We start from the raw sequence: 26,076 nt of genomic DNA on the forward strand, positions 1-26,076 counted from the left end.
GCAAAATAGCTTCAATTCTAATGATACAATTTATTCTTACTTTAACCACAACGATGTCTTGTAGATCCGCATTCGTTGTTTTTGGCGTGAAATTAGGTTATTTTTAATACTCGTGTGAATTTAATAATTGGAATATCGAGAGCGTTTAAAGTTTCAAGGTAGAATTGAAAATAAATCTAATAGAACTAAAGATTCAAGGGGAGAGTGTCCATAAATATCGATATCGTGAAATTCGATTTTCATTAGTCTACAGACCATGTAAATAGGCGCAAACTATATTCAAGAACATCAAAGTAGCTTTAAAATTTCATCTTCGGATGAAAACCGAATTTGGTTCATAAAAACAGAAATTCCGCAACCGAAACGTGTTTGATTTGAATTATTGTCAGGAAAATTCGTCCCAACCTTTTTTTACGTAGCGGTGTATGTAGACTGTAAATAACCCTGATTACAAGTAACCCTATTTGCAATGTTACAGTCTCAGAGGTTCGCACGAGCCCGTCGTATTTTTTTTATTAATAGTATCTATAGCAATATTAATAGTAACCATATCTTTTTATTCATAGTAACGAAACAGTACATGTTATAGTCAAGTAAAACGCTTCCCATTATTATCTACCACTTTCCGCCATCCTTCAAGTAATTGTCTGACTCCACGTTTGTAAGATGGCTCGTCTCTTCGTGCCGGTGAGATCCACCAACGCGATGCGACAAATTTCTACAACACACATGCCATGTCTGGCGCGCTAACGAACAGGACAAAGTGACAACGAACGGGTGGAATTTCTTACCGCTGGTAGAAAAAGTCGACGGGGAATAAATCGAGAAGCGATACCGCACGGACCGAAGTGCAACGAGGCACTTTGTGAAAAAATTCGACGACCATATTGCGGAGATGCGAAAAATTCTCGCCGTCGGATAGCTTTTATTCCGGGGGAATGCGATATCGATGCAGACCCGGGGCTTATCAAGCCGGTTGCCGGGGTCGTAATACGCGGAACGATGTCCCCCGGATAAACTCGCGCGCGCGCGACCGGGAGAGGGTTTCTCCGGGGGCGAATCCCCGTTCTCTGCCGTTTTTACCGGAATCGTCGGGCGCATCAAAAATCGGGTGAGAAGTGCGGATGCGGTGTGCGGCGGCGAAGGAGAGGAGCGATAGCCATTTCGGGCGCACGTGCGGTGCAAGCAAGGGCCGGGCACGGGAGTTCGAACCAATGTCAGGAAACGAATTCCAACGGAGGGATAAGGGTATCTGCCGCCCGTGGGACATACGTTCTCCCCCTGGAGGGCGCGTACAATCGTCCGCGGTGTCGTCGTAAAATTTCAATTTTCCCATATCGCGATATCTACAGCCGGCGGGAGCGGCGTAAGCTCTCGGGCCGCTCCCGCGTGCACACCCGGTATATGACAATGCGGTCCGAGGTGGTGGATCGATACCGAGGAGTCGTTCAATCTTCCGTCTCGGGGAAGGGACTTAAAACGCGCATGATGAAACGAAGAGTCGCGGCTGAGCGCGCGAGAGGCGACGACGGGGAGGACCCGGCGTGTCGCGGGGGAAAAAAGGAGCGCGATCCGTCTCTGTCCGACGATCGCGGGAGGACTATGAAAGACGGGGGCTCGTTACTAATAATAAAACGCACCGGCAAATCGACGCGGCCCGCGATGATATTGCTACTCGCGATCGATCGAAGCCGCCGTCCAGCGTCGTCGTAAACTGGCCAGTTGCGTGAGGCGTACGCATCAAGTGCGTGCCATGTACGTGTGCGCTCCGAACTTCGAGCGCTGTTGGAAGGAGGCATCTACGACGTAATAAGAACTGTCTATCTCCTGATCTCCTTCGGACGAGCTTGCGATACGATGTTCGCTACGAAGCTAAGTCGATCTAAACGCTCTTATGCTGAAAGCGTCGTTTGATTTATATATATATATATATAGTGGAGACCGAAATCATTCGTGAGAAAGAGTCTCGCATGAGACGCGTCGATTGTATAGTTACACATTCGCTACGAATATCAATGAAAATAAATCCGTGACGGTAATTAAGCGGCAATTGGATTAGCGTGTGCGTATGAATTAATGGGACAGCGTTATCGCGTGGGACAATTAAATAACGATAAAATAAACTTCCTAACGAAATATATATCTACGGCTTGCGAGATACTCCCGGAGAATCGTTTCACGAATATTAACGTTAATTACATTAGCAAGTTAATCACTCCGGAGCGGTAATTCCGTTATCATTTTCCCGGCGGCGAGCCCGGCGCGCTCATTGTCGCGCTGGTTTATGCACACGGCGACACGCAATCGATATAATCCGATCCAATTCTGATTCTTAAAACTGGGACGAGATAGAGCAAGGAAAGCCCCCGTGATAACTTATCTGAGGGACTCTTTAATGTCCCGAATCATCAGTCGAACGATCCGCGCACAGCCCGGCTCAGCTTACCTTAGGAAAGGCGGGGCGGTATTTTTTTATCGGCCGGCCAGATAGCTACCGGCAGGATCTCACAAAGAAGCTCGATACAGCTCCTCCCCTGTGCTTCGTAAAGCGGTATGTAGTGCGCGAATTAAAAGACATTTCTGCAAAAAAAGCTCCGAGAGAGTTTCGCATGCCCGACATTTTTTTATCCTGCAGCTTCCTCCCGAAATGTCTCGAAGAATCCGCGCGTCTTTGTGTAAAAATATAAATATCCGCGCAGAAGAAAACTGTGCTGGAATGGAGTAAACGTAATTACGTGTTTCCAGTCCTTCAGATCCGGTAATATTTGAATCGATTAAGTGTGTTTTAACGGTTTGAAGTAAATACTTACTTGGAACGCAGGCACAATTTGTAAATAAATTACTGAACGTAAAATGGCTCTAAATTCGAGAGTATTTATTTTAGAATTCTATAATGCTTCTTTTTTATTGTAAAAACCTAGTGGTTTTAAATTTAGACTTCTCGGTCCGGTAAGTACTTTTTAAAAATATATGCTACTGTATAAACTCGACATATGGTAGAATTAATGAAAATGTTTGAAACGAACAAAATTTCTTCGCGCACAACGTTCAGTTCACTGAACAAATTACACGATTGCTGTAATTAGTTAACAATTCAACGATTGCGATTTGCTCATCAATTATATCAACACAACATATTTTGCAACTCAGGCGACATATATGGTAAAGAAGGTGAAAAAAAAGAAAAAAGGAGAGATCTTGGTATTAAGGGTGCAGTTCGGGAAGTTCTTTTACCTCTTAGCGCCATCGGGAGCAACATTGCCGTCTATAATACCGGTATATCTTTGAGGCACGGAATAATTTTCTTAAAAGCATCGCTTCTCGGTCGAGCTGCTCGCTTTAAGGCTCGCTTTACGACTCGGGAAAAGGAGCGGAGTGAGTCATCAGCAATTTAACGCGGAATTATAAAAGAGAATTACGCGAGCACAGTATCTGTTACACGTTCGGAAACCCTCGTGAGTGTGTGTGTGTGCGTCCGCGCAACGCTCGCGAAGATCAAAGATTCACGGGAAATTCGATAATCACGATGAGTCCCCCGGGATATAAAAACCATGATCTTTTCTAAGAACGCAACGAGCGGACACTCGCGGCCCACGATGTCCATTTATAGAGACGAAGCTTATTTAGTAAGGCGTGGGCGCATCGTCGTGTAACAAGCGCTCATCGGTGCGTTAATTAGGGAGGTTAAATGACCCTGCGGACGATGACAGTCCAGTGAGCGCGGTCGATCCGTCGCGTTTCGACTCTCGTGAATGAAAAAAAGGAAAGTCACGATTAATCGGAAAAATTCACGGCGCAAGTCGATCCGCGATGATCCGTTGGAAATTGAGATACGCATGCAGCCAATTTGAATAATTATTAATGATTGACCTCGCGTAATATTAACCCGGTGTCGGCGCATACGCGATTCTCGCTGAGATATCGGATTATCGTATCCTCATGTATAGCCAAGCGCATCCGAAATATATCTGAGTTAAATTATCGATGCGCGCGCCGTTAATTTTTTCGCGAACTGTCCGAAATTTATAGCCCTCGCTATCGAACAGTAGTTTGGAAAATTCCGCGGGCGACGTCGAAATCCGTGTTCGTCGATGATTCAATGAATTTTCGTTAAACATGACGAACGCTCTTGCGATTTTCGTCCGTCGTGGTTGCAATCGGCGCTTGCCCTGAGTTCTCCATACGAATCAATGAAATTAAACATGCTGCCTGTTCATAGCAACAAATTGCCCCAGTTTCGGTCCGAGTTAACGTGACAGTAGAGGAAAAACACCAAAACCGATGTGCCATTTAGTTTTTAGGCTCTAAAGCTCTGTTGAAGGCGTACAATTAAAAACTATATACATAGATAAAACATTTCTTTACCAAAGTGTATAATAGTTTTACGAAAATTATTGTATATTTCAGTGCAAATAACTGTTTTTTTTTAACGTTTGAAGATCGATGTTTCGATTTGGCATAGTTTTATACAGTCAATTTCGGTAGACGTTAATCTAAACTGATATTCATCTCCAGTTAATCAGGCGATACACGCCATTGCTTTTATCTTTGCAACTACGAACATCCCGAGCTCCGATCGAAAATAAAAGTTCCTTCAAATCGATCTGAGCAATACGTCAGATTTGTTTTTGCCTGACACATCAAATACGAATGACGTAACGAATAAAATGATCTTCGATCTCCTACCTCGGCGAGAGCGAAATCGCGTCACCTTCGGCTGTACACAAAGAACCGGGCGACTGATACAGTATATATGTTTTATAAATGCTATTGTTATCGTCATTTAAGAGAATGACCGCTACCGATATTAGCCGCATCAAATAGTAACGGACGTAGCGAAATTAGAGTGTGCAAGCTCGCGCGAATCGAGGGGTATTACAGCGTGATTGGTGCGCGTTGGTCAATAGACGATGCCGGGCTATTAACGATCCGAGCCCCTCGGTATTCAGGACAATTTTCAGATATCGAGCGGCAAGATATCAAATCATTGCGCCCGTGTAACAGGAACAGTTTTGAAAACACCCGGGCAAGATTATATGGCTTATACCGCGCTCGTCCGCGCTCGTCCGCAATGGTCGCGCGCGGTCGAGCCACGTTTTTGGTTGAAACGGACAAATTGTCCTGTCATTGTGCACGCGGCTGCATTAATAACTGCTTGAAGCACGTTAGCGAGAGGAGATAGCGAGTCGGTTTTCATCGAAAATATCGAATCAACCGCCGCATCGTGGACGCCGGCGCGCAGCTCGCGTATTACGGCGCGATTACAATCAGCGACGCTTAATCGTAAAACGCATGCACGCTTTAATAACGACACAAGAGAGATTCCACATTTCGTTACGCCGTCATTTAATGCTGTCGACGTTGCGGCGTTATTGAAAGTATTTATCAATCACTCGCGCGCGCACGCTGTTTTCGCCTCGCGGAAAACACAGAGCGGAATTCGCGGCTCGGTTATCTTCCTCGATATTAACAGCGACGAATCGTCGTCGATGCGTCGATATCCCGAGGCGAGATTTTTACGCCGCTTTCACGCGGTTGAGGTACTTGTCCTCGTGAAATGTTTTTCTTAAGAATTAAAGAACTACTGTGATATTAAGAGCTAATATTTAGACATTGTTAAACAATTTTAGAATTATTCGCTGTTTCATTTTGAAATTGTAATGTTTCCTTTTGAAAATATAAATATATATTTATGTACTATTTTTATTCTGTTATATGTACATTTCTATTAGATCAACTGACTATGTAAATGAAACATTAGTGATGAAAGTAAAAAATCAATTATATATCTGTGTTCCTGATATTGCATATTTCTAATTCTACATATTGATTTTAATTTCGCTCAAATTAACATTTGTTAATTAGATAGTTAAATAAAATTGTAAGTTTTTTTTTTATTTTTTTTTATTTTATTTTTTTTTTTTTAAGTGAACAGTAAGTCAATGAAGGGTTTTCTTAATATCGCCTTTAAAAATCCGACACACTACGAGCCAACTAATTTGAGGATAGATTGCTTATTTAAGTGTCCTATGAACTATTGAATAACTACGTTGATGATATTACACTTGTTAACTTCTCTCTCTTTCTCTCTCCCTTTTAAACTTTTATTTTTACAGATCTAATTAATGCTACTTCGAAGCTGGAAATATTCTCGATATTTCGACTATTAAATTCATGTGAATATTCAAAACCATCCATTTTGACAATAAAAATATTTTGACGGAAAAAGCGAAAACGAAAATGTAAAACACTATCATGATTAAAGCGGGAATAAATTACATCATTAGAATTGGACCTATTTTATTACCCTAGCTCCTACTGTATAATTAAAGATTTAACATAGAACTAACATTTCGACTCAGGATTATCAGTTTTTCACTTTTGACGTGACGAGAAAGTTATACGATCAGAATTCATAAAACCTCAAAAAAATGCCGCAGACACCGTAAATAAATCTCGAGTGCTTGTTTAAAGTAAAACAGATTATTTATATACGGTATTATTTTCATTGTTTCTCCACCAACGTATTTTTTCCAAACACGTTGAATAAAAATGTGCTATCGGTCAAATCGGGGAAGCTAACTCTTTTTATCGCGCATACATAAATAATTAAATTCAGGAAGCTTCGGCGGATGCGCGAATATATACGAGAATATATACAATTTGCCGTGGAAACAACTATGGTTCGTAAAATAATAAGATTTTAACGATTTCAGAATCATTTTTTCGCTCCCGCCTGTCTCTTCGTAAAGAGCAAAGAACGAAGACTCCGTTATCTTCTACGATATCAGCTGCGAGAGAGATTAATAGCGGCTCGCTCTTTCTCCCCTCCGATATTATCAATTTTTCCCCGACACGGAGGAGAAATTGTACATTTCGCGGGAACTAACAGAGCCGTGTAATTTTGCGCGCATGATCAACGATCAACTCGTTGTACGTCGGACCAGCGGACGATGTTCATTTGCGGAGACACACCCCGGTGTACGCTCGCGATGAATGGGAAAAGTTTTCGGCCGGCAAATAATTCCGACACGTTCGTTAATAACTATCGTGATACGCATAAGACAGTTCCGTTTGAGGCGCGGAATTTTCATTACTGCAACGGAGGCCACCGACGCAAGAAACAGACGCTGAGGCGCGGGAACAGTTGGGAATTAACGCGCGTCGGCGGCTTGACTTGCCATGTTGGGCTAAGCATGTTGGAGGAAGGCCCTTCTCTTTCGGTTCATAATTCCGCTGATCTTTACTTCCTCGTTGAGTCGTTTTCTTTCACATGATCCACGATTTTATCGGCTCGAAATTTAGCGTGCGAGCCTGCACTTCCATTTTTCACGTGTTGATTATCGTGCGAGGCCGTTCCGTATGACAAGGGCGAGCCCGCCATTTATCACAGACTGATATATCTTTCATCTACGTTACCGTAATCTTTCGATGAAAGTCTGCGAAATAAAACCGGTTGATTGAAAGAGGAGAAGTTATCCCCGAAATAGGTTCTTACCGATCCATAACACATTTAAGAGAGCAAGTTATTCTTAAGAACGTCGAAATCTCGTCAAAATTCTGGAACGTCTTTCTATCACGTATGCCCGACCAAACGTGTCTCTTGAGTAGCCGAAAACGACACCGAGATGAGTGCGACCCAATCCAATTCCGTCGTCATCGGGAATCTCGCGTGACGCGAGACAGCGTAATCTTGACGAGCGAATAATCGGAGAAATGATCCGATTATAATCTTGGCGGGGCTGGAAATCATACCGAGCGCTCAAAGTCGCTCGCTCGCTCGCGTGATCGCGCGCGCGAGAGCTGAGTGCCGGTTAGAAAAGGAAATTATCATGGCAGATAATTGCGACGAGAAGTGAACGCCGACGAATGCGCGGAACTCGCTTCGTTATATGAACCGCTATCCCCCGCTTCATTACACGAGCCGCAATTTGCTTATTGGACGTTTAACAGCGGTCGCGCCGCAGCGCGTCCGGCTTCAGAAGAGGGTATTCAAGAGATGCGTATGATGTGCCCGGCCGCGCGCTGTCCATTTCCCGCCAACAAAAATATCGGGTTTCCCATTAAACGGCTCTGTAGTTAATGATTTCACCCTTGCGCGCGGTATAAATCAATCCGCCGTTAAAATAGAAAGGCGATGTCGGACGAAGGGAGGAGGAAGAGAGCGGCACGGATTGAATCGATAACGGTGCAGTTCCATGCGTTTAACCCTTTCGTTCACGGTATAAACACGCGACCGCGTGTCACCGGATCATATGACTCCCCCGATTACACGTTAATATGTGTACGAGATTAACTAAATATGAAACGTGTTAGCGCCAATTAAAATGCACATTTTCTCTTACAGGGTGAGAGGCGATAGTATACTTTCTCGGGTTACAAAATTCCAGGGTAAGTTAATTTTCCCTCTCGACGAAGTTAAGTTGAAAGTTAATGGCGTGTAAAATTAACTTAGTTAAGTTAAAGGTTATTTATGTAAATAAAAGTCAACTTAATTAAGAGTTAAGTCAATATTAAATTAACTCGTTCAGGTTAAAAGTTAATTATACAAAGCTATACTCAACTTCTTTTCGTCGATTAAATTTATGCGAGATAAAGAAAAAGTAGTCTATAAGAAGTGTCGACTGTTTGTACCCAGGATTTCATCACACGAGAAAAGGATATTAGCGCTTAAAGGGACAAAAAATATTCTACTAGCATCATTTTAGATTTTTTTATTACGTATTGTAAACAGCCTGTATTGATTTTATATTGATGAATTACTCTAACTTTCATAAAAAAGATAACAAGTTTAAGTTAGTGCATCTTAAATTAACTAGTTCAAGTTAAAAGTAAAATCATTAAAAATTAACTAAGTTAGTTTGAAAGTTATTAAATTTTAACTTTTTAAGTTGACTTTTAATTGAGTGACTTTCAAATCCTGAATTTTTTTGTAAAATTGTCGATTTTACACGGAGAAAAACTTTCTGATAAAAATTATTACACAATTTTATCATCGAAGAATATACACCGACATTCTTTCTTAATTTATTATCCTTACGTTTCTTACTATTATCCTTATTTTAAGAACTGAAGTACTATATATAATCCAAATTTACTACTTTCCTTAGCAAGATAAATTGCTGACAGTTTATTCCCACGCCTAGGAAACCTATGGAAAAAAATTGAGAAAAGAAGTCATATGAAAAAAATATATATATAATACTCTGTCCGTATAACGTTTATCGTTTTATCGTCTTCTCTTTATTATCTCAATTTCCACATTACTATTGTTTTCCCCGTCTTCCAATAGAAAGATTTACCAGAATGCGAGAATTCCACCGATCGTTATCTCGGATTGCACGTCATTACGTGTCGAATGTCCGTAGCATTATTTCAATTGTGACGTTCGATCAGTTTACCTCTCGGCGATAAGAGTATTGGGTTTCCTATTAAACGGTTCCTCGATAATGGTTCGTTCGATTGGTTGATTGCGCCGTGTTTTGTAAAACCAATCTCTCAGAAAACCGCAGAGACCGATGGATCCTTGAGCATTTAATTCAGCCTCCAGACGTGCGAAAATGTTACTCGAACACGACGTATATTATTTTTCTCGTCTTCTGCACTGTCCTAACGCACTTTTCATTTCATCGGGCGCACGTTCGGTGAAAATGCGCATAATATCAAATCGAAGAGAGAGCCATTTATCGATCGTGCATAAACAATTAAATTCGTAAAATCTCGATGAATACGCGAACCGTGCGAGCGACGCGTAGGTCCGTTAATTTGTAACAATATCACAATTTGAGCGCTACGATGCAGCTGCGTTTTCCTTCCATTTTTCCTCCCGTTTTTCGGCGACCGACGGCGACTCACTTTGCCAAATCCGTTCGCGCAATTTCCCGCAGCTTCCATTCGAATTCCCTTACATCCGACTTGCCGAGTTATAAACGGTAGAACGCGCGTGTTCCTATCAATCACAGCATACGAAACGCAAACACAACATGTGTGGATGCACATTAATACCGATCGGCTCGCTACATTTAGCCATATGGAATATGGTAATGCAATTAGTTGCACCATCATGTTCAATCAGTCGTTCTATGTCAATGAAAAGCGGCCCGGCACGGTAATTAATGATTAACCCAATTTAGGAGCGCGAACAATTAACTTATAACGACCCAGACGTGACGGGACTTCGGGGGACGGGACGGGGGCCAGGGTGGAGCGGTAAAAATAACTTTCTGCCATTTCCCCGAGAAACGCAAAGTCACACGCCGATCTGCGGGGAACGCGGAGTTTCATCGTCATCGCGCGCAACTCCCGTTATTATTCAACCTTTAACGCGCCGCCAATTAACAGGGCGCGTCATTCCCGCCCCGGCTGCCTTCGTTCGTAGTTTAATAATAATACGAAATATCCGGCAATAATACGCGTGGAGAACGGGGGGATTCGTCGTTTGAATAAGTATTCGTGCACACGCGCGTCTCCATATTTAAATAGCAATTTGTATCGCATTTTGCGTGCGCGGTGTGCGCCATTAATCGGCCGGCCGGTGAATTTTTCAGCTGGCCCGAATCAATCTGTATGTGTGAATGCGCGACGCACACCGCGAAAGTCGACGGAAAGTGATCCGCATAATTGTCGGAATAAACAGCGTTTGTTTCTCGCGTGAGACAATATACGCGCGCAAGAGAACGCGCGACGTTTACTGTAACACGCCGCCGATAACGCATCCCTCCCCCCCCCCCCCCCNCGCTACATATCGCACCTCTCATTAAGCGGGCTTCTAATTAGCGATTGGACTATCCTGTTACATTATGCAGTGCACCGGGGGGTGATCCCGGATCGACGGCAGCTTTATAACTAACTTCATCGCGCTAGTGCCGAGTAATTATATTTATTGTTTCAACGAGAACGTTTTAATTACCTCGAATTAATACGTACGTACGTACATAAGTGTGTAATAAACGATAATAAGTATGATAAACCGCCGCGCACACATACCGATACGCAGACCGTGGCCGACTCTTTGTGCGAGCGAGACTATAATAGGCCGAGAGTAATGAGTGTAATGAATTTTATCGCTAATTGAAACTTTCGGGGGCGTCGAGCAGCATCGAATTGGCCGGCGATGAATCGCGCGATTACGCGATCGCCAAGCGTAACGTCAACGGGCGATCACACGCGGCGGCAGACACGTAAAGAGACACGTAAGACGGTTTAGACGCGGGATTAAAAATAATTCACGCACTTCCAACGCGAAAGGGCTAATAATAACTAAGACCGCCGCGGCGGCCGATGTAACGGATGAAGTCTAACCGAGCGTAAAACTGCAACGCGCGATTATGCGAAATAACGGGATTATCGGCGCGCGTTCGGGAATTATTGAGCGTTACCGCGCGCGCGTGCTGAATTACTCGCGGGGGCGAGTCGTTAATTCGTTCAGCCTTCTTCAATCCGACGTTATCGCATCCGACGACACGCGTGTCATAGATTAACGTTCGTGACACACGAGCCGGGAGCCGCCCTGAGCGACTTTTAAGTCGACTTCGCGAGTTTCCTTCGCACGGACGGTCGAACCGAAAGTCGAGCTTCGGCGGAACACAAAAATAATTTTCCGCGATAAGACGCGAGCACGCGGGCGAGGAACTTTTTAGTAAACACCTTCGGTCGGAGTTACGCTTGGCTGAGAAAGTCGTGATTCTTACAGCTGTTCGAACTTTAGCCTCCGCTGAACTGAGAGTGAACGAGTGAGTGTGAGAGAGAGAGAGAGAGAGAGAGGGAGAGAGAAGGGGAGGGGAAGAAGGGGAATACTTTGATTTACCGTCGTGTCTTAAATATTTCGTCGACGCGGCAGCCGCTCCGCGATAGGGTGTCTTAATCTTAGTTTGACACTCTTGGATGAAACTGACGAAAAATTGAGATCATCGTGATGATATCTCAGATTTCCATTTTCGTTCTTAGCGTCAAAACAGGTTGTTTTGAATACTCATAATTTAATAATCGAAATATCAGGATCATCTGTAATTTCAAAGTTCTAATAACACATATATATAATATCATGATATATAATATAATTTACTTCTTCTTTAACCATGATGATATCTTACATTTCCATTTTCCTTCTTAGCGTCAAAACAGGTTGTTTCGAATACTCATAATTTAATAATCGAGATATCAGGAGCATCTGTAATTTCAAAGTTCTAATGACATATATATATAATATCATGATATATAATACAATTTATTTCTACTTTAACCATGATAATGTCTTACATTTCCATTTTCCTTCTTAGCGTCAAAACAGGTGGTTTCGAATACTCATAATTTAATAATCGAGATATCGGGAACATTTATAACTTTATAGTAGCATTAAGATGATTTTTATCTATGGGCCATCTAAGAAAACTCAAATTATCCTTACGAGCGTCACAATAGCACCAAAATTTCGACATGCGACAGTTGTTGAATCTTGAGTTATCGCACGTATAAACATAGAATTCTTTTCCTAAAGCAGACACAATTTTTTACTTCCTTCTGTGTAGAACCAATACACTATTGGTGTTCCTTTTTTTACTTCTTTCTGTGTAGAACCAATACACTATTGGTGTTCCTTTGTATCTTCCCTCCCCTCTCTCTCTTCCTCTCTCTAAAATTATCCACTTAAATAATAATGTCTGCATCAATCTCTTCGAATTGATCTTCCGTAGATTCAGAATTATATCTGTGCACTGTATGGACAAGCACGTTTATATATACTTAAAGAAGGGCGTATCAGAAAAATAACCGGAGCGTACAGACCCGGTTTGCGGGGCTAGACGGGAAGAAAGAAGTATGTGCCGGACGGTGATACCGAGACACGATAACGAGAGTCTCTCCGTCGTTGATTCGGATTCGCCCGTGGATCTCTCGAATTCGCGGCTCGGTCACGGTTCCGACGACGGTTCTACCGGAGAGATATTAAAACGTCGGGACGAACAATGGCGTATCTTCGCGCGAGAGACTTCTCTTTTATAAAGAAGAACGCCCCCTCCAAATACAAACGCGAGAGAATACCACGTTGAAATAAGAATACCTTCGTTTGCCCGGGCTAGCGCTAACAATGTCCCAACAGAAAGCCCCGCGCTCGCGGTTAAATATTGGTACTGCTACGCGTCGGGGAGATTAAAGCTTTTACTGGGACTGTGAGTCATCTAATTGTCTCCGAGAGGCAAGTGCCAGGGCGAGATATCAAATCTTCTTGTTAGCGAAACGCGAGCGCACCGGATGTCTACATCGGCGGCCGCGCGTCCCACGTCAACGAAGAGAGAGCGAGAGAGATATCTCGCTCGCTCTATCGTCCGCAACCGTGACGTAATACTTCCCCGTGGCGAACAAGTCACCTGTCGTGCCTGCGGTACGTCCGTTACATCAAATCGAACTCAAACGACGAATCGTCGAGTGCAGCGCGCGCGGTTTGTCAATTCCGAATTCCGTCGCTCGTCTAACTTCGAGCCCGCGGACGGACGGACGGACGGATGAACGGGTCCGGTCGGTCGGAGCTTGTAAGTTAACTTCGGGATCCCGGACTTCGGTATTGTCCCCGCCAGAGCCATCGACTTCGGTGAATTCGACGTCGGTCGGTGGAAACGTTTAGACGCGCCGCGGAAACTTCATTAATGCCGAATTGATCGATCCGCTCGTTTGGCTAACGGTAGGCGATCGGCGAACTCGCGCCGAGGTCGCTCCGTTTTTGCGACGGAGCTTTCTGCCTCTGTCTCTTCCCCCCTCTCCTTCTTTCTCTTCCGGATTCCGGACTCCACCGCCTCTTTCGCGAGGAGCTTAGCGCGGCCGCAAGCGCATTAGAGCAAAGTGTGAAATTTAGAGGGACGTGAAAGAACGTAAGGTCTCGCCGAGGAAATCGCGCGATTTATTTACGCGCAAGAACGCGAATGTCGCGGAATGAGTTGTAGAGAAAGTGTCTCGGCATAAGGAGAATACCTGAATATTTACCTTTGTTTTTAATTATACGAAATGTGTGAAAAAAATCGAAAAATCTGACGCGGACTCCCTCCATCGAAACCATTCAAATTATGCTCTAAACATTTCTCATGTCATTCAATATGAAGGAGATATTTAAATCTTATGTTAGGACACCCTGTATATTAGGGTCTTAGATATAAATAGAAAAGAAAGATGAAGAAATTGCTTTGATTTATTGTCCGAATCACGATCTTGGCGCCACTTTTTTCGCGACTGCGATTAAAAGTATGATGTGATATACAGTCGACGTCACGTGCGCTGTACCATTCCTTTGACGGGGAATTACGCAATTTTCAGCCTTATCCATAATGTTTAAAAACGTATAAGTAACTCGATTTATAGCGAATGAGGGTTATAATGGCCCTAATTAAACGGTTTTGACTTTATATGTATATGCGCAAGACTAAAAGTTGCGTGACTTTCGAGCTAGAGGATGTTACTTTTTCAGTAAATTGTAATATTTTTGTTACATAAGTTTAGTACATCACGAGACTAAATAAAATCCTTTTTTGATGTGCCGAGTTATTTAACGAGAAGCTACAAATAATGGGATGAGTGTTCTTACTTAGACTAATTATCGAAGTTAACTTCTTGAAAGTAAACCTTTTTCCCTCACTCATCCTTGCTCCAAATATCGGCGTGTAAAAAAGATGGCAACCGACAGAATGTCGAAGTCAGTTTTCTATTAATACTTAGGACTCTAACGTAACACTCTGTACGTGTAAACTGTGAAAATCGCGTAACATTCGATCTCGGGAATAGTAAGACATATCGCGTGGTGATGGTAAAAAATCCGTTGCGATCCGAATATTTCCCGAAGTGTACAACTGCATCGGAAGAACATCGGCGTCGCGAAGGGAAAGAATGCGCGTCTTTTGCGCGGGACAGTATCCGGCGCAGCGAGATTCCGCGACCAAATACGTTTCGATCAATTGATACGAGCGCTATTCGCGGATATGACGCGATTTGACGCGGACAAGGCGAATTCGAATTCCCGATCGAGAACCCGGCAGCTATTCCCAAGGCAAATATCTCGCGACTTTTCGCTTGTCACATAACCATCGCATTTTTAACAAGCTGCTGCTGCTCTGAATCTCAGCGCCCCCGCGGAATATGCGATATATTTGTGAAAGTCTCCGAAACGGGGATTATGTTCTTCCTTCTGGAGTAAAGATAAAATAAAGTGATGGTAAAAAAAAACAAAGGAAAACGGCGTTGCAACGCGATACAAGTCCCTCTGTCTCCGCGAGAAGATATCATCGTTATCATCCGAGGCATACTTTCATCGAATTTTCGATTAAGCCGGCGCGTTATTGATTAAGATGACTATGTGGATCGATTACGATCGCATGTTTATGACGGTCTCGTTCGCATTTTAACAACACTGCGTATGCGAGAGGAAAATATTAATTTGCATTAAGCGGAAACAAATACGTGGATAATTATTTCGCGCACTAAATGCGTTTCAATTAATATTACACATCGGAATCGCGACGCGGGCTCGCGATTTTACATCATTAATTTTTTTTATCGAGTTCGCCTCCAGCAGAGCCGTTAATTTATTACCGTCCACCGGAACGAACGTTACAAAGTTATGGCCTGATGATAAATAAACGATGGCGTACCTCCGACGCAACTGTGCTCGCGAGAGCTCCGGATTGGAATACGTATCGTGAAAACAGCGTGCGCAAAATTATCGAATGACTAATGCGAAACCTGCCCGCGTAGAAAATTTCTTGAGATTCAATTCATTGGGATTTTCCGAAACAATCACGGATTCTAGTTGGAAAGTCTACACAGGTTCTGCGCAACGTTTCAGATATTAAGTGGGAGATATAAATAGATTTTATCGGGTTACCTCCAACTTTTTTCCCGAAAGATTTCTCCTGATTTCCATTTTACACCACGATTGAACAAACTATACAAAACATTTTAAATATTTACACCTTACAAGAGTACACACATATAAGCTACACGTGTGTTTTGAGGGGAATGCCATATTTGAAAAATTTATCAACAGAATACTGACTTCTTTTCGCAAAGTTCACGTCACGTTTCCTGCATTGAATTATACTTTTATGAAAATACGCGCGAAAATGAATCGGAACATTATTCAGTATTTGACGAAAATGTTGGAAAATTTCCAAGTAATATTTCTGGCTGTCAAGCGTAAGTATTTATCTGACACAGTTTGTATGTATCGAATGTGTCAATGCTCTAATCGGTAAAATTTCGAGGAACATTCTTCTATGTTTAAATTTAAACTAAAAAAGATAGGAAAAGTTTCCAAACAAATTTCTATATATCTTGGATAGATTTTCCGTTAAATATAGTAAAGCCAAGTAGCGCACGTTCATCACACACCGAGAGAAAAATATAGTTATTTTCGGGGACAACAATATTCTTTTTTTTATTTTAACCACAAAAATAGTCGAGAAAATTATTTTTCTAATAAATGTTACTATAATGTTAATGACAATAACCTTACGTGCGTGTTGCTACTACTATTTTTGTGGTTAAAATAAAAAAAAAGAATATTGTTGTCCCCGAAAATAACTATATTTTTCTCTCAGTGCATTTACATCGCACTTACATTCAGGTAAGATTTATATGTTATGAGAGAAATCATGTTATAAGAGAAGTTATACTAAAAGAAAAAAAGTGTAGCGCGATCGTGTTAGTATTTATGTAACAACATTTTAAGGATCGCCTCTAAGTTATCGTAGCCTCGACACTTAAGTTCGTCGTCGACTTTAACATCCCTCTAAGCATAACATTAAAAGCATATCTCGTTTGTCAGCCTCATAATCTGATATTCGGGCGAACTGAAACTCGACTCTAGCAACGATAGTCGCACGAAGCAAGTCGTAGCGCACAGCCAATCGCGGGAAAGGGGCTTCATCTCATGTTTGAGGCAAGAATGCAGTTCCTAATTGATATTGTAGCGGGATAACCTATTTCGAAACAATTTTGGGCAATCTAATCGGAATCTATATGCTGTATCCGGGAAAATCGTGAGAAATTTCAATGCAGATAGGCCGGATATTCGGCCGCTACGGCGCGTTCCTCCGGCATAGTTTTGCCGCACGGCGGCGCAAAAGGAAATTAAAAGGCGCGTATAATCTGATATTCGCGGCACGTTACTAAACTAAGCGCGCTTTAACATGATCAAACTTTGATTATACCGTGCCCGAAAGGAAGTTGCACGCGAGACTTACGCAACTAATCTCAGTTCGACGAGGACCGACCGGCCAACTTTTTACCGTGAAGACGTTCTTTCCCTTTCCGCGGCACGTACCTATGGGTGTTCCGGAGAATTGCCATGGCTCCGTTATATCGGCACGTTTAACGATCGACTAATAGTCGGCAACGTGGCGAACTGACCTGCAACTTGATTCTGCCAAGCTGGAGATTCTTCCTCGAGATTTTTCAGTTCGTTCATTTCCTCCTTGTGTGTGTGGAATTTCGATGCCTTCGAGTAAATAAGATGAAGAGATGACGTAGGTGACGTTGTTACCTGTGCGACGTGACGTATAAAGATTGTTATTAATATTATTCATTAATGTCCCCCGCTGCAGTCTTTTCGTTTCGTGACGTCGGAAACGAGAAAACGCACGCCGAAAATTCTTGCGAAATACGTTGAAACAAAAAGCCATATGCATGAAATGACACTTGTGATCGATTGAACATATCCCTGAAATATTCTGGAAATTTCACCTTTTGCTCCAACAATTAATGAATAACCGTAGAATTAACATGACATGTAACCTTTCTTTTTAGCCAATTTTTTCTCATGATTCTGTCACGTTAATTTTGCGATTATATATTAATTGTTATATTAAAAAAGAAAGTTTATTGTTAGAAATTATTACAGATTTTTAATAGCGATTATTATATATATATTAAAAATTATTAATATGAATGTTATTATTATTATTACTTTATTGAGTACTTATCACACAGTTTTATTACATAGATTAGTATGTCGGTCAAGACGTTTTAGTTTTCAGGTAATAATTTTGACTTGATACCGTAAAATATAATCTTATCGTGTTGAACGGAGACAGAAATTATTCATCAACCTGGTAATCACTGTCGTTACTTCCGATTCTTTGTGAATACTCCGACGTCATTCGCGTACCTCCGTTATAGAAAGTGTTTGCCGTTTAAGAGGCCAGAAAATCGGGCCAAACTTTTCGACTGACTCAAGGAACGAAGGAAAACTAAAATTCCCGAGCAGCGGGCCGTCAGGTTCGCATCCCACGTTCATTCAAGTTCAAGTCAATGATCGATTCGATATCGATGATTGATTTTTCGGACCGTTCCATTTGATAACTAGATTTTTCAACAACGCAAAGGAAGATTACTTTTACTCCACATTAATTCGCAATCTGTCCGAGGACAATAATCGAATGTTGTATTCGAATTGATAAAGGCGGTGGTTAGGACTGTCCCAACATATTAAGCTCTTTCGGATTCATCATGCGTCATATATTAAGACCAGAGGTGTCTACAAAGGAAGATCGACTCTACTCTGGCGATGGATCCGTATGACATTTTACTGATATCATATCGATACATAGTCGATATCTAGCTATTTGTATGATATGTAAAAGACATCATATATAGGTGTCAGTCGATTATTGACGATTTAGCCGGTACAGTTGGTATCACATCCAAGTGGAATCGTTACGTCCATCAACTTGACGTGGATACGATATAAATTGGCTAACGAGTAAATCGTCAACATCTACATAATATCTCGTAGATATCGCAACGAAGCCTCGCAAATATCAAATCGAACATTGATCTCCGCATAATTTCGATCTGACATCGACGTGATTTCGAGCGGGTTTTTCATCGATACGTGATCCCGGGATGGGCTGGCGGATTCACACGGGCCATCTTGAACTTGGTGACCCGACTGAATCGCCTCGGGAATTGCGTTAGCTATGCTTCCGTTAATTGCTCTTCATGCGAACTCGCCCCCGCCTAAATCTCACCACCGGCAGCGGCCTTCGCCGAGGGCGACGGAAGGAAATAAAGGCGAGCATCGGGCGGACGCGATATCGGCGGAACAGCGGTTGTATCGCGCGTGACTCCGCATGTTTAAGTGGCATTATCGTGGTATATATATGTATGTATATATGTCCCAGCAGATTGCGAGTGTCGACTTGCGGATAGGAGGAACAACGTGTTTGCGAGCGGTAACGGGCGAACGAAGATGGAAAAATTGCGCCCGCGCATTATACCCCTCGCCGACTCGCCGTGTTCGACGTGAAAACAATCTTCTTCCTTTCTTTTTAGACGCTCGCGAAAAGTCATATTGTTATTCCACGGAACGGATGGAGAGGAAATTTAACGTCTCGCTCGCCACCGCCGTCGCTGCCGCCGCCGGGAGAATTTCAATTGTTGTTGCGGAATAATGCTCTGCGAGCCGCGGAAAATAAAAGTTTCCCACACACGGGTTTCTTTCTCCGTACCCTTTTTGTTTTTAGATAAATAAACAAATAATTAGTTCGAAATCACGTGGAATTTCGAGCTCGAAAATTCATAATCCTGAGGTCGCGTCAAGTCACGGAGCGAGGAGAGCGGCGAGAGAGGGGAGTCAGGTGGACCACATAAATCTGCGGAATATCTGACGGTTTTAACATTAAGTTTTATTCGGATTTCCGCTCTACAGTTATACCTTCCGCTGCGGCGGATTTCGAAACTTTCGAGCCCCGGCGAATTCGCGTGAACGTTAATGATCGGAAAATTGGGTCGATGTTATTTTATAATTTGCCGGGAGAAACGGAACGCCGTAAGAATAGTTCGCAGAGTAAATCCGCGGCGTGCCGGAAACGAACTGTACGGAATGAGAAGCGAGGGAGCGAACGTTGATGCGTGATATTCGCGAATGAGAAATATAGAGGAACCGCACCGTGAAACACCAACATACTACTTTGTATTCGAGCTCTAGTAAGTTAAAGTTGTACAATTAAAATTTGTATACATGCAGAGAAAGAGATTTCTTTGGAGATTTCATGAAATTTCTTTCAGTGAAACTAATGTGTCTTTTGCAAAAACGAGCATATTTGATTCAACAAACAGGATTGTGTGGTTTCTCAAGCAATAAATACCTTTACGTCAAATAACATATTTCTTTTCATCCAAACATTACAATGGTCGTCACAAGTAATTAATTATTTGAAAGAAACAACATTACGTTAGAAAAATATTAAAGAATTTCTTTTTCTGTTTCAGTGGAACAATTTAATTTAATATATAACGAAATACATTTTTTCTTGAAAATCTTCCTTAAATAACACTGTTTTTTTCATTAAACATGGTTTACTCTATAAACAACAATATTTTTATTCGAAATGATATTTGATATTAAATTATGTTGTTTATATGAAATAAACCCAAATCGAATAAACACGTGTACTAAATCCAAAGAAACCTTTCTCTCCGTGTAACTTCAACTAACTTCTGTGAAATGATATTTCACAGTAAAATTCAGGTACGTCGGTTGAAAGACCAGTAAATTCGAGTAGTCGGTCCACAGAACAATCTAACTCGAATTTTTCTTGAGTAGTTCAGTGGCAGAGGTTAGAAATAGGCACAAGATCGAAGGTGATTGAACAATTCAAAATAGCACTGTCAATTGAATTACTTAACGTTGACTTGTTACTCGAATTTTCACAAATAGGAAGCTGAACATAAACTCGAAGACGCTCACCAAAAACAAGAAGCACGAAGCATAATGAGAAATCAAAGGACGCTAATAACCGGATGCGCTTGCGGAAAGTGCCACTCCAAATGCAACTATTGCACACAATAGACGAAGTTTATGTTCTGTCCGACAGAATTCGATACTTTACAGCTGGGAAACATTGATGTATCAATTTACCACACTTGTGTCAGTTTCGGTGCTTTTCCCCTAATCGAGTCTCGGTTCGACCTCGCCCACTTGAGTGTGTCTCAGTGTCTTACATTCGAACGCGCTCTCTCGTCCGATGAAGCGACTCGAGCGATGCGCGAGAAATTGATTTCTACGTAACGTGGAGGAACGTCCGCGTGAGCGGGCGATGTACTCGCCGTTCTCGTGAGCGCTCGGTTGTTCGTCCTCAATGAATCACGATCCGAACGACAAAGAGAGAGAGAGAGAGAGAGAGGGGGGGNGTAAGCCTCTCAAAGGTGAATTGTTTCGATTCGCATAATTTATAATACATCAAAGAAACGCGAGATTCTTTGAAACATCGTTCTTCCGATAAGGAGCGCATTATGAAACGCTAATCACAGGCTTCTTTCACACGGTATTACATTTCGATCGTCGTCCTATTGTCTCGCTCTATATACCCGGGAATACGTTCTCGGTGTAAGCACGTAATAACCACCTCTTTACGTATGCATGCGCCCGGTGATGCCGCTGATAAAACGAGAAAACGAGCGGACGAGAATGAGCGCGCGGCTCAGACGGTTATTAAAATAATTCCCCGCTCTCTCAACCGGCGGGACATGATTTATGTCAATATCACGGTATAACTACGCAGATGCGTAATTGTACCGCAATCAATATCCGCGCCTACGGTCTCGTCGAATTTTGTTTTTGCAATTCCGAGCGCCGTTACGAGCGCTCGAACCGGTGCAAATATAATATTAGTTTTTCGCATTTCTCTCTCTTTCTCTCTTTTTTCTGTAACGCGCGGTTACTGAAACGGTGAAAGCCGATTTTCGTTCGGTAATGGAAAAAGAAAACAGAAAGGAGAAAAACAGGAAAAGGGAACAGAGTTGCGGTCGAGATCGCCGCCGCCGCGTCTCGGATTCCCCCGTTAAATAGTACGCGATTAAACTTGCAAAATTCCGAGCGAGCGAGGTAGCACCGAAGCCAAGATGTAGCTTCGGCATACTTTCTTTATCGGATTCGTGAGATCGAGGCTCGAAGTGCGCGCGGTTTACCCCTGGATGTGGTCGCGCAAGTATCGCGAGTATCGCGCGACCTCGCCGCAAGGTAGTCGCCGGAGTTACGACGTTCACCACTTTCAGGGTTAATGCATCCCGCATCGTAATCTCGAGATGCATTAAAAAGACCGCGATATGTACTCCCACGCTCTGCATATCAGCGATCTATAATGCCTCGCGTCTGCATCTGACCAACACTCGCGTGCTTTGACACAACCGCATAGGAAATTTCGCGGGTTCCAATCGGGTCCGATCTTCCCCTTCCAAGAATTATGAACTGTAATTGGAAAGCTGTGCAGATCGGAGAATAAGATTTTGATGGTATCATGAATAGAGAGAAACTTATTTTTACGCCGATTATATATTATATTCAACAGAATGGAAAGTGGAAATAAAAAATTAAAACAATATTGGGAATATTTAAGTATTTGCATTCAGAACATTTAAGTATTTGCATTTTTTTTCATATTATTGAAAAGAATAAATGTTCATTATGTAATGTTTCAAACGCGCGAATTTAAATGGAAAATTCAAGACAGATCTCATTTACTCCTCCCAACGTTTGCCCAAAATTTTTGCCCAAAAATATTTACTAGTTTTCATTTTACATTGAATTGAACTGAAAACATATGAAACACTTTTTCTGTATTTATATTTTCGAAATATTTTTTATTATACAAAAATAGAGAAGTGGTTAAAATGTTTTTAATGTGTTTTTATGCCCGACTTTCATTTTTTATTCTGTTGAATTTAATAATCATAAAAATGGGTTTCTCTATTTATTCCCATAAAAAGTATATTAATTTTGTTCGCAAAAAAAAATATGAATTTCTGATGTCATTTCCATTTTTATTTTAAAGAGAAAGTCCATATTTATTTAGGACAAAAATGTAATCTCCTAATTCTTATTATTTTAATATAACCAATTTTGGAACAAATTGGAATATTATATATTATATATTATATATTATGTAGCATAAGAAACGATGTATATTTTACTTTTTCCGACCACAGTGAAAACGGGCTTTCCTGTGACACCTCAGCCGAAAATGAAGTTTCCGACGAGCGTTCAAGCATGCGTTTAAGCGTGCGGTAAGTTGCATAAAAAAATATCCCAAGCCTAAGATGAGCGGCCATGTAGCTCGCTGGGAGCTAATCATGGCCCACTTGAAACGTTCAGGAGGAACTGACACGAATCTTCATGGGGAACATGTCGGAAACCAGCGAAGCTCCGTGCGAACGGTCAATGAAAAGTGCTCCGTTGTTCCTTAGGCGGTTATAAAATGTGCGGGAAGTTATTAATTAGCATTGTGCGAGCGGTGAGAAAGCGGCAGCAAACGTTAGTACAGCATACACAAAGCTGTAGTAAATTGCGTGGAAACTTGCGGGAAGCATGAGAAAGCGTCCCGGGTAGAAATTAATCGAGGCGTGCCCCAAGTCTGTAGTGACCCTGGGCAAACATATTCCAAAATAGGTCTACCTTCGTTAAACCTGGACACGGCTGAGAAAGGCAATTATGAATGTAATTTCGAATAGGCGCTAATGTAGACGTCCTTAACAAGGCATGCGTTCGTACATTAACAAAATGTCGCGAAAGTTAAGAGTACACATTGAAATAAAAGCTCTACGTAATTGCGAGGGATAGTTCGTAGCACGAATTTGAAGATACCACACGATAGTATTTCCAAATTCGAGCTGCTTCAAAATGTCCCTCATAATTAAATAGAGCTTTTATCTCCAACTTTTGCGATACATGGATAACAACGCGCGAGCGAGCGACGAGGAAACAGCGTGGAAGCGTTCGGACTATAAAACGTTTTTTGAGTACTTCCGCCTAACTCGTTGGAAACTTCCCTAATCTCTTCCTTTTCGACCGTGGTATCCTTCCTTCCCATACGGACAGGCGCGTCTGTGGGTCAACGCACACCTCGTAGCGCAGACGCGCGACTACTAAACGTCGTCGGCACCGGGCGGGACCTCAGAAGGTGGAGAGCTCCGATAGCTGGGAGCGACGCTGAAATATCTGTCGGATTATTCCGGCGTTCTACGACGGGCAAATCCGATTAGCCGACATCAGAGAGGACGTCATTAGCTCGTGACCGCTGACTAATTTCGCACGCCGGATCATCCGGCCCGAGCGTCCCTCGCCGATTATTCCACGACTCGCGATCACACGCGCGCGCGCCGATTTCATCTTAATAACGTGTACATATGTACACGGCGTTTAGATCGGCGCGATACGTGTCGCGCATTACGTCGCGTCACGCGCGCCGGATTAAACGACCGCCCGTCGTTTTTCCGCGTTTTATTGCGCGTTAATCAACGAACTGTACACCCGATGTCCCGCTCGTTTCGTTCCTTCTCTCTCTCTCTCTCTCTCTTTCTCTCCCCCGGGATGAATACTGTCGCGTGTGCGAAGGTATTTGCGTTGCGCCGATATTTACCTTCGACGCGTCCCGCTTAAGCGCCGGCACGGCAAAAGTTCAAGCACACAAACGGTCGCTTAACGTCGAGTGCCGCTGAAGTCGTTTAAAATATAAGTTAAAAGTTACAGCCGCGGACTCTCATCCCGCGCGACACGGAACTAGACGCGAATGTCGCTGCGCGTGCAGAAATTCTCGGAGAAATGGGGAGAGGGGTGATACAGAGAGAGAGAGAGAGAGAGAGAAAGGACGGTTTAAACCGTCGATATTTTCCGGGATCGCGTAACTACAACTCAACCTTTAATCTTCCGCAGGTGACAAAGATCATGCCCGCGGCGACCCCGCGAGCTCTGCCGATCCAATGCATACGTAAGAAGCTTCGCCGGGGTGAATGCAACACCTTGGTTACTTTCCCGGCCATACTTTCCCGGCCATACTTTCGTGCGCGGGGACGACCGACGGTTTTCTTCCTTAAATAAATTTTCCCGGCCGAACGAGCGCCAACCGTGTTACAAATTACTCCCTTTGCGTTACATATTTATGAGGGATACGCCGTCGCATTTATCATAGAATCTACAATCTCGACTGCGCATACGCTCGTGTTATCCCGGCGTGTTTAGTCTCCGAAGTTCTTCTTCCTCTTCGCGATTCACGCCCGGAGCCCGTCGTTCTGCTCCTCTCGAAAATTCCCGATCATCATCTTCTTCATCCCTCCTTCGTCCTTCCAGATTTTTCTTCTTTTTTTCTTTAACATCGATAAGAACGTCAGCGCGATCTACGATGCAGCGTGACGTTATTTCGAGAATTATTATTGTTGTTATTAAAGCTGTATTCGATATTGTTACACGTGAAATGTAACGAACTTTTGAGAGAATCAATGTTCCAAATCACGTGCACGACGGCGCTGAAAAGGCGAGGCAACGGCCGAACGAACGGTTGATATCGAACCGAAGAGGGGAAAAAGATGACGAAGACACATGACAAACTACGAATGAGAAAGTGGACGGTGGGAAATGGAAAGGCGGATGCGATATACAGAATGACGGTACCACGAAGAGATGAGACACAGCGAACGTATCGCGCTCGGTAATTGGTCAATACAATTTTTTCAACGTTCCTTTAAATAAGTGAGATCAAAGTAAGCAAATAAGGATATATAATAAATATACAAAGTGATGAAATTTCAGTTCATTTATCCGATTTTTCCATCATTTCCTATAGACGTCACGAGTACGTCAGTTTGGGGGCTTAGTTTCTAGTAAACACTCCCCAGACATCTTAGAAAATAGTTATTCGCGAGGAAATATATAAAAAATTATCACAAAACTATCATATATATTGGCAAAGAAGTGTCGATTAATTGCATCCGCGCGCACAAATCTCACTTCTACATCTTCAAGAGTCTTCAAAGTCCAAAAACAAGACGGTATGTTGGCTTTTTCTCCATATATACACGACATATATTGAGAGACTACTTTTCAGCAACGCATACATACATCATACATAGCGAAAGGATTAACACATACGATCATACCCGGACGGTACAGCGTGAAATGCGAAGTGAAAGCTAGGAAAACCTCAGAGATGGGGGAAGGACGGTCGAGATACGAAGGCGACGCCGGCTAGGAAGAAGCGTCCGACTTCCGTCGTGCTCCAATCGTAATGCGAATTTAACAATCGCGGGGGGCTCGGGGGGGGGGGG

General features: G+C 42.7%; 1 protein-coding gene across 4 annotated transcripts in view; it reads left to right on the forward strand.

Annotated features, from left to right (window-relative positions):
- Positions 1 to 26,076, forward strand: part of LOC106751103 (lachesin) — a 366,970-nt gene that overhangs the window by 134,751 nt on the left and 206,143 nt on the right. The window contains exon 1 of one of the 4 annotated variants that reach the window (XM_014631885.1): positions 8,347 to 8,391. The exons of 2 other annotated variants lie outside the window; for them this stretch is intronic. The gene's annotated coding sequence lies outside the window, so the exon portion shown is untranslated. Of the gene's footprint in view, positions 1 to 8,346; positions 8,392 to 26,076 lie in introns of those variants that run through there. One more of the 4 variants, XM_014631886.1, reaches the window with a different exon arrangement.

Source organism: Dinoponera quadriceps, unplaced genomic scaffold (genome assembly GCF_001313825.1).
Source record: "Dinoponera quadriceps isolate SergipeBrazil2010 unplaced genomic scaffold, ASM131382v1 scaffold7286, whole genome shotgun sequence".
Taxonomy (NCBI): Eukaryota; Metazoa; Arthropoda; class Insecta; order Hymenoptera; family Formicidae; genus Dinoponera; species Dinoponera quadriceps.